This window comes from Pinus tabuliformis, chromosome 6 (genome assembly GCF_031772625.1).
Source record: "Pinus tabuliformis cultivar Carrire ecotype Pingquan chromosome 6, CPIR1, whole genome shotgun sequence".
NCBI lineage: Eukaryota > Viridiplantae > Streptophyta > Pinopsida > Pinales > Pinaceae > Pinus > Pinus tabuliformis.
The window spans coordinates 1940874270-1940892757 of NC_142292.1; positions in this window are offsets into that span (position 1 = coordinate 1940874270).

Below are 18488 nucleotides of genomic sequence, written 5' to 3' on the forward strand. Positions count from 1 at the left end.
AATCTAGTTATGGTCCTCAATATTCTCAACCAGTTATGGGTCAGTACCCTGGAATGAATATAGTGTGGGATCCATCGCAAGCTCAACAGCTATTGCAGCCAAGTGTACAGTTGTCATCTCAAACTGGACAACGCTTAGTTTCTGGTACACCCCAACAACCAGTCCAGTCTAACATTCAAACTTCTGTACCTTCGGTAGTTTCTCAGCCTGGGCCTAGTACACCTCGTACTCCACCGCAAATGACTGCTACAACTGCCGCAACATCTGTTCAATCTACCCCACCTACTTCTGGAGTATCGACAGTGTTGGAAATAATACTGAGAGGGGGGGGTGAATCAGTATTATCAGATCAATAAAACTTTTTCAATTTCATATTCAGAAACATATACGCTACTTCAGTTAAGTGAACCCGCGTGTACACGCTGCTGTGTCTAAAGCAACTAGCGTATATCCAGAAATCTTATGATTCAGTTAGCTTATCTTCAGTAAATGCATCAGAACATTATTAACCATTTTAACAGTAAACAGGTGCAGTATAACAGAACAGATCATCACACAAAAGCCACACACATGAACACCAAGATATAAGGTGGAAACCCAATGTGGGTGAAAACCACCTGCTGCAAGTCGTCTCTATCTTTCTTTAATCAGAAACTTCAGTTTACAATCTTTTGTACTGGTGCAGCCTTATACCAGTACGCAGGCTACAACCTGCAGAAGGCTACAACGTTCTCTCGTTTTCCAGGCTCTCCTGGAAGGGAGCTCCAACCCCCTTTGCTCTTGTACTAGCTAAGATACTAGTACGTAGGTGTTGGCCTACAATCTTCTTTCCTTCAGGTACCACTTTTCATCAATTTTCAGACTGGATACTCCTGAAGCACAACATTACAGCCTGAAGACCACGATTCATTCACAAATCATTGAAGCACAAAACAACCAATACTAGCATCATCAATATTTGAATCACTGAACCACTGAAACCATGTCAACACCCAGTCACCAGAACACAGAGCAAACTACAGAACTCTGCAATAACAGTCAGACCCAACTGCAACCCCAAAAATTAAGCTTCAAAATATATACGCTACTTCAATGAAACAAACCCGCGTATACACGCGCTTTTACCGAAGCCAACATGCGTAGATATCTAAAAGTATTTTCTTAAAACTTCGCAGCTATACCAGACATCAGTCATACCCAGAACATAACATTGCGTCAGTATGCAGATCTAAAAATATGCATAATCAACCATATAAAGATAGTTCATTTCAAACAATTTGATCCCTATCTATCCTTAGATCTAGTCTTCCATCAACCGGTGTGATCTGTCCTTAGCTCAGATCAAGCAATGTATCATCAACCCAGAACCTGCATACTAGATATCTTTCTTCATTAGATATTCAAGACTTTTTCGATGCACTTGCCTAATGATCTTCTTCTCCTTGTATAGCCTTAGGCCCTTCACAATACCACGGTCCAAAACCATAGTAACACAATACCATCAACTTCAAAACTCAGGATCAACACGACTGTCGAGATACCTTGGTCCAAAAACATAGGCTCAAGTACCGAGGACTAACTACCACGGACCAAAAGAAAGCTTCTCGACATGTACGCTCTTTTCAGTTCATGAAACTACGTGTATACGCGACTTCGTATATAGCGAGCCTGCGTATCCGCGACTTAGTATATAGCGTACCAGCGTGTATACACAACTTGGGCTTAATGAACCTACGTATATGAAGTTTCTCTTCATTCTTGTAGTCTGGACTGAGATCTGTCTTCAAAGAGAGTTGCCATCAAGGACAACACCTGTACCATAGCGCGCCACACCTGTGCCAAAATGCCAACAGACAGCTCCGGTTTCTACTGTTCCTGTATCTACTCCTCAGACATCTTTACCACCGTCTGGATCTATGATTCAAACTTTGGTTCAGATACCTGTAGGACAACCTAGTTCAAGTACAGTTGTCACAAGTCAACAACAATTTACTTATCAACTGTACCAGGGACAGTACCAATTCGGTCCTGCTGTGCAGCAGCCAATCTATCAGTATCAACCATACACTGGGTACACTTATCAACAACCTCAACAACCCCAGTACAGTCCGGTTAATCTTGGTTTTTCGGGAGGATACAATATCCCGAATGCAATTCCTATTCCTAGTTATCCTGGATATCCTCCTCCTGGGGCTGGTCTTATGACCCAGATTTTTAGGGATCCTAATCGGCAGTTACCGTTTATCGTAACTTTGGACTTACCTGACTTGTTGCGCCTAGCAAACGATCCCATTAATTATCTTCCGTTTTGGCTGCCAATGCCGAATAAGTTTCCCAATGACATTCCCAAGTTCGAAGGTAAATCAGGAGAGGACCCGTCGAACCATGTGATGACTTACCACCTTTGGTGTGCGTCTAACTCCATTACAGATGATTCAATCCATCTTAGACTTTTCCAGCGCACTCTAATTGGTCTCGCGGCCAAGTGGTACATTGAGTTACCGCGAGGCACTTTTTATAATTTTAGTCAGTTAGCTACCTCATTTTTAACTCATTTTCAGTTGCCAGTCCGATATGACAATGGCACGGAATTGTTAACTTCGTTAAAGCAATCGACATCCACTTACATTTCAGATCATATTCATGAGTGGAGACGTCGACGACGTTTAGTGAAGGTATTTATTCCAGATCAGATCTTGGTCGAGTGGTTTGTAAAATCTTTGTTGCCAAAGATCATTGAAGATGTTGCTAAAGCCGGAGTTGTTACTGAGGAACAAGTGATTTCTCAAGCACAGTACCTTGACTTGGTCTATACTCAGTCAGGTACGTTACATGAAAAAATCCCCGATCTTCCCAAGAAAAATCAAATCACGCCAGGAATTGATCCCACGATTGTTGTTCATGAGATCAAGACTTACCCAGACGCTAAACCCGTCTGGCAACATTTGCGTCAGATTCACCCACGAAAAGCTGCTGCAATTAAAGTAGAAGTTGAAAAATTATTGAAAGCAGGTTTCATTTATCCGATCCCATTAACGGATTGGGTATCGAATATTGTTTCGGTTAACAAAAAGCAGGGAACAATAAGAATATGAATCGACTATAGGGACATTAACTGAGCCTGTCCAAAGGACAATTACCCAACTCCCTATATCAATCAAATCATTGATGATTGTGCCGGCAGCGAAATATTCTCCTTCATGGATGGTTTTTCCGGATACAATCAAATCAATATTCTACCTGCTGATCAACCAAAAATGGCTTTCATTTGTCCATGGGTGACATTTTCTTATTGCAAGTTGCCTTTTGGGCTTAAGAATGTCGGAGCAAATTTTCAAAGGGTGATGACTTATGAGTTTCATGACATCAAGCACATTGTGAAACCCTATCTCGATGACTTGCGTGCTCATTCATTACATCGAGCTAATCACCTCGTCCATTTACGAGCAATCTTTATGAGGTGTACGCATTATCGTATTCGGTTGAACCCACACAAATGTGTCTTCTGTATAGAAACGGGTTGATTGCTGGGATTTGTAGTTTCAAAAGCCAACATTCGTGTCGATCCCTCAAAGGTCGAAGCTATCATCAAATTGCCTCCTCCTTCGAGTCTTCGCCAACTCCAAATTTTGCAGGGGAAAGCAAATTTTTTACGACGATTCATTCCTAACTACGCCGAGGTTACAAAGGGTTTTACTCAGTTGTTGAAGCAAAATACTCTATTCTATTGGGATGAGATAGCTCAGAAATCTTTTGATGCACTCAAACACGCGTTGACCAATGCACCATTGTTGCATCCTCCCAACTACAACCAGGATTACTTCTTGTATCTCGCCACCTCTCATTCCACCATTGGAATGGTCTTAGTTCAGGAAGATGAATTCGGAACGGAACATGTGATATATTACCTTAGTCGAACTTTAAATCCAACTGAGCTAAAATATTGACATGTGGAGAAATTGGCATTGGCAGCTGTTCAAGATGTCCAACGTTTTCGTCACTACATTCTACTACGTAAAACTACAGTAATTTCAGATTGCAACCCTATGATCTACATTTTGACCAAGCAATTACTAGGGGGCAAGTACTCTAAATGGATCGTTATCCTGTAGGAGTTTGACTTGGAATTTGAGAAATCTAAGTCTAAGAAATATTTAGTTTTTGTGGAGTTAACGTGTGACTTCCTGCGTGCTGACACGGAAACTATGGCAGAGGAGCCCATTGCGGACGAATCCTTGTTTCTAATCAGCACTTTAGATCCGTGGTATGGGGATATCATCGTTTATCTCTAGAACCAATCCTTTCGGCCAGAAATTCCAAGGTCAGAGCGTCAAAAAATTTGATTCCAGTCCCAACAATTCAGGATTATTGGAGACACTCTTTATCGCCGTGGGGCGGACTCTGTCTTTCAACGTTACTTAACTCACGAGGAAGCAGAAAGGGTTCTAAATGATTGTCACTCTGGAGCGTGTGGTGGTCATATGTCTGGGTTTGCCACAACCCAAAAGATATTGCGCGTTGGCTACTTCTGGCCGTCTTTATTTAAAGATTGTATTACGGCGGTCCGAAAATGCCACAACTGCCAAATTTTTGATCGTAAGATGTGCGCTCCACCTGCTCCTCTCCACCCTATAATTGTCGTTGGTCCTTTAGCAAAATGGGGTATCGATTTTATTACATGTAACCCTCACTTGGCGGGGGGGCATGCGTATATCATCCTTGCGGTAGATTATTTTACTAAGTGGGCCGAGGCGATGCCTACATTTGAGGCAGACGGCAAGACAATTGCAATTTTTGTGTTCAATCATATAATTGCTAGGTTTGGTGTTCCGCAACCAATAATCACTGATCATGGGCGTCATTTTCGAAACGTTATGATGATCGAACTTACAGGCCAGCCTGGTTTATGTCATGATAGTTCAACCCCTTATTATCCACAAGCGAATGGTCTGGTTGAATCCATCAACAAAGTTTTAGTTATCATGATCCGACAAATCATTGGGATTCATCGGTCGAATTGACACGACATGCTATTTTCAACGCTTTGGGCGTACCGAACTTCAGTAAAAACATCAACAGGGTTCAGGGTTCACTCCTTTCCAACTAGTCTATGGTTTGGAAGCCGTGTTACCCATTGAATGAGAAATCCCGTCACTACAAATGGCCATTGAGTTACTTCCAGCCACTTCTGAAGAGGAAAAGCGTTTGTTATACTTGGCTCAATTAGATGAGAATCGACGTGATGCTGCATTGGCGATCGAGACTCACGCAAAATGCATGAAAGCTCAGTATGATCAAAATGTGACCCCTCGAAATTTTTCGGAAGGAGATCTAGTCTTAGTTTATGATCAAGCTAATGATAAATTAGGCGCTGGAAAATTCGTTCCTATGTGGCATGGTCCCTATGTTGTCAAGCGAAAACTAGCCAAAGGGGCCTATGAATTGGTAGACTTTGACGGGGACTCTTTGGGTAAACCCAGAAATGGCCTTTACTTGAAGAGGTATTATGCTTAAAAGAATGGGTATGGAGATTTTTAGTTAGGATAGTTTTTCTTTCTAGCTAGTGTGTTTTAGTTTGAACAATGTGCTTAGTTTAGAGAGTGTTTTTCGTCATTATTCCTGCTTATCTTGGTTTTACTCTTGATATTGCAGATGTCGATGCCTCTCCAAACATACATTGGTTTCGTTGATGGTGCTTGTCGTAATACACAAAACATATCTTCCGCAGCTTGGGTTATCTATTCGCCCTCTGACGAGTTAGTATCTATGCATGGGGTAAGCCTCGGTCAAACAACGAACAACATTGCTGAGTATAGTGCAGTGATTGAGTTATTATCTGAATCTATTTCATTTGGGATTTGGAGTTTGATAGTGAGGTTAGATTCTGAACTCGTTGTATTACAACTTAATAGAGTGTATGCCATTAGAAATCCAGTGTTATTAAGATTATTTTTGAGAGTGCGTCTCTTGGAACGTGAATTTGATTATATTGAATATCAGCATATTCCAAGATCTTTAAATACATTAGCAGATGCAATTGCTTCTCGAATGTTAAATAGACATTTGCAATAATCATACATGTAAATTTAAAACCATTCCATAACATGATTTACAAGATAAGCCGGTAATAGTGATATATATATATATATATAGGAGTGTGTCAAAAAATACATTGTCCTTGATCATAGGTTGAAAGACACCTTATGATCGGCAAAAATGATAAGTACAAAAAACATAATGTCACATGTGCCCACAATAGGCGATCATCCTATCACTGGTGATGATCTCTATAAGAAACCATTGCATGGGCCACCTTGCAAAGGAACCTCCTAAAAGATCTCGGGACCCCAATCACATAGCGCTGAAGTTGACGAGGAATGTCATCTATAGTGGTCTCAGGAATATCTCCTGTCAAGCGCTCAAGATGACCCTCCAACTCGACCAAAACCTCTGTTGATTCGTCCTGTGGGGCTGGCACGGGTGCAACTGGTTGCTTCCTCTCGTAAGGCCGGAGAGCGGCTGGTCGCTGTGGACCCACATCTGCGTTTGAAATTTGTTACTATCAGTTTTGAGACGATGGAAAAATAACAAAAAAAAAAATAGAAAAATGTTGAAAAGGATTTTACTTGACTCATCCCACTGCTCTCCTGGTGGAAGAACCATGTCTGGGTCACCACGAAAATCTATCCCAGCGTAAGGGAAGTCCTGAATAGAAAAGACCTGGTTTTCCAGCCATTGGAAATACTCAGGTTTGAATTGAGCAACCTTTGTCCTCTCGTCTGGGTGACGTGCCATAACTGCAACCCATCGCATCAGTTTGGGCTCTCGAGGAAGCCCAGCTCCAACAGTAAGGTGTTGTGGGATCAGCATAGGAACCCTCTCTAGGCCAAAAATCATGACCAAAGCCCCATAACCAAAGGTCTTTAGTCGTCCGTTCTTGGCCCTGGTCAGTTGGCCTTTCACATTGGCCAACACAGCATCGCACCAGTTGAAGATGGTGCCTCGAAAGCAATCAACTGCCATACACATCTGGGATCCGGTGGCAATATGTAATGCGGCAGCTACACAAAGTCTGGTGACATTGAACGCAATCACGATGAGCTCAAGACGGGATATGGTCATTATGTCTATCCCTTTGTCTCTAGCCTGGCTGTTGCAGTACTCTAGCCTGAGGCTATCCACAGACTGGCCACTTGCCCTAGTCCCAAACAAAGTCAAGTCTTCGCCTCTCTTAGGAAAACCAGTCAAGAAATATATGTCCGCCAGCTCGATTTCGAGCTGGTGGCCGCCAATGAAAAAACACTGGTCCTGTACGCTCCATCTGTCAACCATCCACTGTAAGAAATCCACCTGAGCCCTCATTCCAGGAATGGCCCAAAATTTGTACAAGCCGCACGCCCTCAAAGCATCAAGTGAAGGCTGATGATTCCATGCGGCAGCATCCACGTCCTCATGCTCTCGTTCATGCCAATCTAGCATGATGTACTCTCTGCATCAAGTATAAGGATAAATTAAATTGCTAGAAATTATTTTGATTGGTCCATTTTTGAGAATTTTTGGGTTAAAAACCCTTGTGACGGGGACCGCACCCTATGGATTAGACACAGTGTGTGGGACCGCACTATGTCTACATGGAAGGTGCGGACCCTGAGCTTTTTCCCAATGGAGAAAAAGTCGGGGTCCGTAGGCCAGCTGTGGTAAACCTGCAGGCCCCCGCGCGCGGGTTTTATGCCTAAAAACCCTCCCAAAAATGAAATAAGTGACTAAAACAAAAAATCAAACGGTTAAAAATGAAGAGTGGGATGATGTGGATTACCTAGAGAAGACGGCACTTGATTCCGACGGTTGGATTTTCCACAATCTTCACGGGAGGTTTTTTGAGGAAAAGCACTATTTTCTCACCCAAACTCAAATGGTAAAAATGAATTGACAAAGGCCCTTTTTATAAGTTTTTGGAGTAAATAAATTGCAAATTTGTTTATGTTTCACCTTGAAAGGGTATTTTTGAGACATTTTTATCTGTTTCAAATAGGTATGAGTAATGTTTGTGTTTTTGTGCAGGATAACGGATTATTCAGGCAAAATCTATCATTTTCGACGAAAAAACATTTAGAGTCACCTTTAACCTCTTTTCTGACTCCTGAAACATGAAAAGATTGCCGAGTGTTTCTTTTAAACTCGTTAAAACGAAATTAAAAGACAGTCCACTTACATCTCTTTTCCGACCGTAAAAACATGAAAAGATTGCCAGATTTTTGTCGTTTCAAATTCGATATCGGTTATAAAACGACATGTCATTGATCGCTTTTTTACTTTTTCGGGTAAAAGGTTCTAATGACGAAAAGTACTCCTTGGTCATAAAAGATCAAGCAGTTCTCTCAAGTATTATTTTATACTTTTTCGGGCTTGGGAGACACAAATTTATGAAAAAGGTCAACCCTGGAGTCTTCTTAAGTTTTTTCAGACTCTCTAAAATTGAAAAAAACCGAGTTTCTCCTATACTGGACTCGTTAAAATTTCACAGTAAAGGACCTATTCAATTACAAACAGGAACGAACCACTCCTTCTTAGGGTTCGAATTTAAACTAAGTTGGACTTGTAACTAAATTTCTTCAACTTGATCTATGATTTCGTGTTGTGGGCTTGCCTACGACGGATCACTTTCTATGGACATCAGCTCATTATCTAGAAATATGATCTAGGAATCGTCAGTACCTTGACATCTGTGGTGACTCAACTGGGGAGTGAGTGAAACTTGTCAAAGTAGAGTAGACTTCTTGCTGGACCCTGGGAGGAGCTTGTACAGCGTCAAGGCAAAGGTTGTAAAGTTCTTCTTCTTTTGAATTAATACAATCAAACTCATTTTTCTCAACAAGTATCTCATGTTATTTGTTTCATGGACTCCATGACTTTCATGTTAAATATGTTTTATGCAATTGGCTTTTCAGGTGCTATTTAATTTGTTTGCCTTGTTTGTGTTTGCAGATTTGCGACAAAGGAGCTCATTTGGATCGAAGGAGCGAGGGCATCCACAAGCTTGCATTGGACCTAAGGTAGGCCCTAAAAACACTTGTTTGCTATTGTTTATCAAAGCATATTTAGAGAAAGATAGTGTCTGGTTGGTTTGCTTGTCATTAGGTCTTCTTTAGATTCTAGGAAGGTCTATCTTGTTGACAAGATCGACTTATTCCGTGTGACACAAGGGATTAGCTCCTTCTCTTTTGGGATGCATGAACCACCTCAGAGCGAACAATCCATGTCAAAATTCCTTCTAGAAACCTCTAGAATTAACCCAAAGTGAGTTTTTTAAGATAAAACTTGAGCCTTTTGACTTTCACAGGGGTCCGCACCTACACCATTAGGGACAGAGCGGGCAAGTCCGCAGTTTTTGTAAACAGAAGGTGCAGGACCACAGGTGACAGTGAGAGAAAGTGCGGAACCAGAGTTACATGGATTTTTAATGTCTTTCTCTCATTTCCAAAGCTTGACTTGAAGAGCTGAGGTCTAAGACTTACTTAGGAGGACAGTACAAGTGATGATAGACCCATACTGACTGCAAATAATCATGGTGACGATATTTTTGTGTAACAGATTGCCCCCTAAAGTGCGAAGTCTATAGTAGATGAGGATTTCATTGATCATTTAGGAAGAGTGAAGTACTTTATCATTTCGAGGATCATCTTGTGGAGAGCCCGGTTGGAACCTGTAAAAACATTCAATGCAAGATATATATATATGAGATCATATCATCGTTGAGGTAGGCATTCCCATACTCAGATCAAAACTAACTAGAAAAACTAACTACTGCTCTGATATAGGAATGATCTTGTAAAACATCACAAATATAGACTCAGGTGGACACAGTATGGACGCTGCCATCTGTTTATGAATAGTCCATTATATAATGAATACAAAATTCCTCGTAGCCTGGATTATGGAAACTAGATCCAGGGTCTTCATTTCTATTTCCCGAAACAGTACGATTCTATCCATGCGAATGAATGTGTTGATGTCGAACATGGTAGAAACCACTTGATTACCAGTCAATGATGTAAACTGTTAACAAGTGTGAGAGAAACCACCAGTGATGTCAATGGCTCTCAAAGTACCTAGTACAATCCATGAGATGTGAATAAATGTGTTGATGTCGAACATGTCATGGAATCCTTTGATCGAAAGTCAATGATGTAAACTATCGTCAAAGGTGAGAAACCTGCCATTGAGGCATGCAGATCTCTAGGTATTGACAATTTCTAGATCATCTTTCTAGATAATGAGTTGATGTCGATAGAAAGCGATCCGTCGTAGGCAAGCCCACAACACGAAATCATAGATCAGGTTGAAGAAATTTAATTGCAAGGACTGACTTAGGGATGGTCAAGATGGATGACAGATATTTTGCAGATGAATGGATTATTGGCAGTGACCTCTTGAACACATAATGACACAACAGATGGTTTGGTGACAATTGACCCAAAGTTAATACCCAGAAACTAGCTGAAGACTCTCAATGTGGTTTGATCAACTATTAGGCAAAGGATTTCCCAACCCAGGTAACTAAAGTGTCGTGTTCAAGAGTGGTTACAAAGTATGACAAACAAACTCATTTTTCTCTCTTTTCCCCCACCATTTCTGGCAAGTACCTCTTTATTTTTGACAAGCTTGAGGAGGATAACATTTGCTTGATTATAAGCTCATCCTTCGGATGAGTCCAACTTAATTTAAATTCGAACCCTAAGAAGGAGTGGTTCGTTCCTGTTTGTAATTGAACAGGTCCTTTACTGTGAAATTTTAATGAGTCCAGTATAGGAGAAACTCGGCATTTTTCAATTTTAGAGAGTCTGAAAAAACTTAAGAAGACTCCAAGGTTGACCTTTTTTGTAAATTTGTGTCTCCCAAGACCGAAAAAGTATAAAATAATACTTGAGAGAACCGCTTGATCTTTTACGACCAAGGAGTACCTTTCGTCATTAGTGCCTTTGACCCAAAAAAGTAAAAAAGTGATCAATGACACGTCGTTTTATAACCAATATCGAATTTGAAACGACAAAAATCCGGCGATCTTTTCATGTTTTTACGGTCGGAAAAGAGCTGTAAGTGGACCGTCTTTTAATTCTGTTTTAATGAGTTTAAAAGAAACACTCGGCAATGTTTTCATGTTTTAGGAGTCAGAAAAGAGCTTAAAGGTGACTCTAAATATTTTTCATCAAAAATGATAGATTTCGTCTGAATAATCCTTTATCCTGCACAAAAACACAAACATTACTCATACCTGTTTGAAATAGATAAAAATGTTGCAAAAATACCTTTTCAAAGTGAAACATAAACAAATTTTCAATTTAAAATATATATTATATATTATATAATATATATTATATAATGACCATTATAATTAAAATATTAATATTATACTCTTAATATTGGAAATAATATTAATAATATATCTACTTTTAAATTAATTTATTATTATTCTTTTATTTATATAATAATTGAATAATATTAAATCATTGAATATATATTATATAATGACCATTATGATTAAAATAGTAATATTATACTTAAATTAGCAAATGAATTCTTTTATTTACCTATTTTAACTATTTCTAGAAATATTAATTAACTATTTTAGTAGTTTGACTAGGTCATTAGGTCAAATTAGCCGTTAGCATTATAGCTGTTGGAGTCTCTGCACACTCTATTTAATCTAGCTAAGCCAGATTGGTTCTTCAACTTGTCCTGACGATGAACCACACTGGTTGGTTCGAAACGCGTCGACAAAAGATTGGTTATGTGATTTTGCCGAAGACTATCTTAACAAAATTTTCAATTTATTTACTCAAAAAACTTATAAAAAGGGCCTCTGTCAATTCATTTTTACCGTGTGAGTTTGGGTGAGAAAATAGTGCTTCTGCTCAGAAAAATTCCCATGAAGATTGTGGAAAATCCAACCGTCGGAATCGAACGCCGTCTTCTCCAGGTAATCCACATCATCCTACTCTTCACTTTTAACCGTTTCAATTTTTGTTTTAGTCATTTATTTTCATTTTTGGGAGGGTTTTTAGGCATGAAACCCGCGCACAGGGCCCGCAGGTTTACCACTGCTGGCCTGCAGACCCCGACTTTTTCTCCATTGGGAAAAAGCTTGGGGTTCGCACCTTCCATGTAGACAAAGTGCGGTCCCACGCACTGTGTCTAACCCGGAGGGTGCGGTCCCAATCGCAAGGGTTTTTAACCCAAAAATTCTCGAAAATGGACCAATCAAAATAATTTCTAGCAATTTAATTAATCCTTATACTTGATGCAGAGAGTACATCATGCTAGATTGGCATGAACGAGAGCATGAGGACGTGGATGCCGCCGCATGGAATCATCAGCCTTCACTTGATGCTTTGAGGGCGTGCGGCTTGTACAAATTCTGGGCCATTCCTGGCATGAGGGCTCAGGTGGATTTCTTACAGTGGATGGTTGACAGATGGAGCGTACAGGACCAGTGCTTCTTTATTGGGGGCCACCAGCTCGAAATCGAGCTGGCAGACATATATTTCTTGACTGGTTTTCCTGAGAGAGGCGAAGACTTGACTCTGTTTGGGGCTAGGGCAGGTGGCCAGTCTGTCGATAGCCTCAGGCTAGAGTACTGCAATAGCCAGGCTAGAGACAAAGGGATAGACATAAAGACCATATCCCGTCCTGAGCTCATGGTGATTACATTCACTGCCACCAGACTTTGCGGAGCTGCCGCATTACATATTGCCACTGGATCCCAGATGCGTATGGCAGTTGATTGCTTTCGAGGCACCATCTTCAACTAGTGTGATGCTGTGTTGGCCAATGTGAAAGGCCAACTGACCAGGGCCAAGAACGGACGACTAAAGACCTTTGGTTATGGGGCTTTGGTCATGAGTTTTGGCCTGGAGAGGGTTCCTATGTTGATCCCACAGCACCTTACTGTTGGAGCTGGGCTTCCTCGAGAGCCCAAACTGATGCGATGGGTCGCAGTTATGGCCCGTCACCTGGACGAGAGGACAGAGGTTGCTCAATTCAAACCTGAGTATTTCCAATGGCTGGAAAACCAGGTCTTTTCCATTCCGGACTTCCCTTACACTGGGCTAGATTTTCGTGGTGACCCAGACATGGTTCTTCCACCAGGAGAGCAGTGGGATGATTCAAGTAAAATCCTTTTCAACATTTTTCCTATTTTAATTTTTTATTATTTTTCCATCGTCTCAAAACTGATAGCAAAAGTTTCAAATGCAGATGTGGGTTCACAATGACCAGCCGCTCTCCGACCTTACGAGAGAAAGAAACTAGTTGCACCCGTGCCAGCCCCACAGGATGAATCAGCAGAGGTTTTAGCCGAGTTGGAGGGTCATCTCGAGTGCTTGACAGGAGATATTCCGGAGACCGCTATAGATGACATTCCTCGTCGACTTCAACGCTATGTGATCGGGGTCCCGGGACCTTTTAGGAGGTTCCTTTGCAAGGTGGCATGTGCAGTGGTTTCTTATAGAGATCATCACCAGTGATAGGATGATCGCCTATTGTGGGCACATGTGACATTTTTGTTTTTTGTACTTATCATTTTTGCCGATCTTAAGGTGTTTTTCAACCTATGATCGAGGACGATGTATTTTTTGACACACTCCTATATATATATATATATATATATATATATATATATATATATATATATATATATATATATATATATATATATATATCACTATTACCGGCTTATCCTGTAAATCATGTTATGGAATGGTTTTAAATTTACATGTATGATTATTGCAAATGTCTATTTAACATTCAAGAAGCAATTGCATCTGCTAATGTATTTAAAGATCTTGGAATATGCTGATATTCAATATAATCAAATTCACGTTCCAAGAGATGCACTCTAAAAAATAATCTTAATAACACTAGATTTCTAATGGCGTAAACTCTATTAAGCTGTAATACAACGAGTTCAGAATCTAACCTCACTATCAAACTCCGAATCCCAAATGAAATAGATTCAGATAATAACTCAATCACTGCACTATACTCGGCAATGTTGTTCGCTGTTTGACCGAGTCTTACCCCATGCATAGATACTAACTCGTCAGAGGGCGAATAGATAACCCAAGCTGCGGAAGAGATGTTCCGTGTATTACAACAAGCACCATCAGTGAAACCAATGTATGTTTGGAGAGGCATCGACATCTGCAATATCAAGAGTAAAACCAAGATAAGTAGGAATAATGACGAAAAAACACTCTCTAAGCTAAGCACACTGTTTAAACTAAAACACACCAGCTAGAAAGAAAAACTATCCTAACTAAAAATCTCCATACCCATCCGTTAAGCATAATACCTCTTCAAGTAAAGACCATTTCTGGGTTTACCCAAAGAGTCCTCGTCAAAGTCTACCAATTCATAGGCCCCTTTGGCTAGCTTTCGCTTGACAACATAGGGATCATGCCACATAGGAACGAATTTTCCAGCGCCTAATTTATCATTAGCTTGATCGTAAACTAGGACTAGATCTCCTTCCGAAAAATTTCGAGGGGTCACATTTCGATCATACAGAGCTTTCATGCGTTTTGCGTGAGTCTCAATCGCCAATGCAGCATCACATAGATTCTCATCTAATTGAGCCAAGTGTAACAAACACTTTTCCTCTTCGGAAGTGGCTGGAAGTAACTCGATGGCCATTTGCAGTGACGGGATTTGGCATTCAATGGGTAACACGGCTTCCAAACCATATACTAGTTGGAAAGGAGTGAACCCTGTTGATGTTTTTACTGAATTTCAGTACGCCCAAAGCGCTGAAAATAGCATGTTGTGCCAATTCGACCGATGAATCCCAATGATTCATCAGATCATGATAACTAAAACTTTGTTGATGGATTCAACCAGACCATTTTCTTATGGATAATAAGGGGTTGAACTATCGTGACGTAAACCAAGCTAGCCTGTAAGTTCGATCATCATAACGTTTAGAAAATGACGCCCATGATCAGTGATTATCTCTTGCGAGACACCAAACCTAGCAATTATATGATTGAACATGAAAATTGCAGCTGTCTTGCCATCTGCCTCAAATGTAGGCATCGCCTCGGCCCACTTAGTAAAATAATCTTCCGCAAGGATGATATACGCATGCCCCCCGGCCGAGTGAGGGTTACATGTAATAAAATCGATACCCCATTTGTCAAAAGGACCAACGGCAATTATAGGGTGGAGAGGAGCAGGTGGAGCGCGCATCTTTCAATCAAAAATTTGGCAGTTGTGGCATTTTCGGACTTCCGTAATACAATCTTTAAATAAAGATGGCCAGAAGTAGCCAGCGCGCAATATCTTTTGGGTTGTGGCAAACCCAGACATATGACCGCCACACGCTCTAGAGTGACATTCATTTAGAACCCTTTCAGCTTCCTCGTGAGTTAAGCAACGTTGAAAAATAAAGTCCGCCCCACAGCGATAAAGAGTATCTCCAATAACCCTGAATTGTTGGGACTGGAATCGAATTTTTCGACGTTCTGTCCTTGAAATTTCTAGCCGAAAGGATTGGGTCTGAAGATAAACGATGATATCCCCATACCACGGATGTAAAGTGCTGATTAGAAACAAGGATTCGTCCGCAATGGGCTGCTCCGCCACAGTTTCCGTGTCAGCACACGGGAAGTCACACATTAACTCCGCAAAAACTAAATATTTCTTAGACTTGGATTTTTCGAATTCCAAGTCAGACTCCTACAGGATAACGATCCATTTAGAGTACTTGCCCCCTAGAAATTGCTTGGTCAAAATGTAGATCATAGGTTTTCAATCCGAAATTACCGTAGTTTTACGTAGTAAAATGTAGTGACGAAAATGTTGGATAGCTTGAACAGCTGCCAATGCTAATTTCTCCACATGTGAGTATTTTAGCTCAGTTGGATTTAAAGTTCAACTAAGGTAATATATCACATGTTCAGTTCTGAATTCATCTTCCTGAACTAAGACCATTCCAATGGTGGAATGAGAGGTGGCGAGATATAAGAAGTAATCCTGGTTGTAGTTGGGAGGATGCAACAACGGTGCATGGGTCAACACGTGTTTGAGTGCATCAAAAGATTTCTGAGCTATCTCATCCCAATAAAATGGAGTATTTTGCTTCAACAACTGGGTAAAACCCTTTGTAACCTCGGCGTAGTTAGGAATTAATCATCGTAAAAAGTTTGCTTTCCCTTGCAAACTTTGGAGTTGGCGAAGACTCGAAGGAGGAGGCAATTTGATGATAGCTTCGACCTTTGAGGGATCGACACGAATGTCGGCTTTCGAAACTACAAATCCCAGCAATCGACCCGTTTCTATACAGAAGACACATTTGTGTGGGTTCAACCGAATCCGATAATGCCTACACCTCATAAAGATTACTCGTAAATGGACGAGGTGATCAGCTCAATGTAATGAATGAGCAGGCAAATCATCGAGATAGGGTTGCACAATGTGCTTGATGTCATGAAACGCATAAGACATCGCCCTTTGAAAAGTTGCTCTGGAACTCTTAAGCCCAAAAGGTAAATTGCAATAAGCAAATGTCCCCCATGGACAAATGAAAGCCGTTTTTGGTTGATCGGCAGGTAGAATATTGATTTGATTGTATCCGGAAAAACCGTCCATGAAGGAGAATATTTCGCTGCCGGCACAATCATCAATGATTTGATCGATATAGGGAGTTGGATAATTGTCCTTTGGACAGGCTCGATTAATGTCCCTATAGTCGATACATATTCTTATTGTTCCCTATTTTTTGTTAACCGGGACAATATTTGATACCCAATCCGTTAACGGGATTGGATAAATGAAACCTGCTTTCAACAAATTTTCAACTTCTGCTTTAATTGCAGTAGCTTTTCGTGGGTGAATCTGACGCAAACGTTGCCGGACGGTTTTAGCGTCCGGGTAAGTCTTGATCTCATGAACAATAATTGCGGGATCAATTCCTAGCATTTCCTCATAGGACCAGGCAAACACGTCGCGAAATTCTTGAAATAGGGCCTTATATAGTTGAATTTCGTCATCTGTACACGAGGCACCTATATGAATGTTCTCAACAATTCTGGGCTTAACCGAAATGTCAATAGGAATAGTTCGAGAGATGTTTCCCAAATTTAACTCTGAATCGGGATGTTTCGTTGGATTCTGAGGTTCCTTGACATATTCAGTCGTAAAAATTGATGAGAAATCATTTTCAAAACGATCGTCCTCAGGTAAAAACAGAGATCTGTGATGGAGATCTTCCCATGGTAAATCATCTACACATAGGATTTCACGAATTTGCTCATCAGAGTGAACAAGTTCAGAAAACGTGGTTAAATCTGAGGTTGATGTGAAAAGTGATTCCTCGCAGACCACATTCATTAAGTCATTTTCGGTTGAAGATGGGTCGGCAAAAGACTACACAGCTTCATAGGCAATTTCATATGGACTCAAAGGCATAGCATTACCAAGTGAGTCTATCTCAGATTCAGAAGGAATGATCCAAGGATCATCATAAACAATGGTGTCTAACGTAATCATATGAATGGTTGCAAATGAAGACGATGCGTTGATCGGAGGAAAAGGAAAAGTTCCCAGTAAACCGGCATCTTTAACTAGTCCTACTCCAACATCCTTATATGGGATAGTCGTTTTACCGACATGTTGAATACTCTCAGAAGAGGCTAGGTCGGATGAAAAGTAAGCCAGCTGGTCTATTGTTACGATCTTTCCATTATGTGAAAACTTTATTACTCGAAAGACCGATGAGACGACCGCTGTCATAGTGTAAGACCAACTTCGACCCAAGAGAAGGTTGTAAACTAGCGTGGCATCAACCACCTCCACATCTAGACTAACGGTTTTTCCTTCAACCCCTATAGGCAAATCCTATAGAATGCCAAAAGGATGAAACCCATGGCCATCGAAGGCCTTTAGAATCATCAGGGATTGATTTAGCGAAGGAGAACCAAGTGATCTCCAACACTGTATCAAAATAATACATGTTGAGGCTCCCTCATCAATTACATTCGATGAATAGGCCTGTTTTTTACTATCACTGGAATCTGGAAAGCCATTTGATGAGGCAAACGTGGTGTACTATTTTCTAGATCGAAAATTATTAGGTTTGAGTCCTGAACATCAACAGCTCCTATAGCCGACAAAAGTAATTTACGTTGTGCTGGACATGATTGCAGCACTTCCAAAGCCGACATTGCTGAGGGTGAAACAGCTAAATCCTCAACAATGTTACAATTCTGAGCGCTCTCGCATGTGGATTGAAAACTGACTTTCGAAGTATACCCTTGGCGGGTGGTTTGATTACCAAGTTTGGATTAGGTTTCTTGATCTGTAGTTGATCGGAACCGGGAGCTGAGGTTGATGGATTAGAATGAGAAGATTCTGCTTCTTTACCATCAACATGACTTTTACTACCATAATCTTGTGATCAAGTCGCAATCCTAACATGGGACACCATCAATATG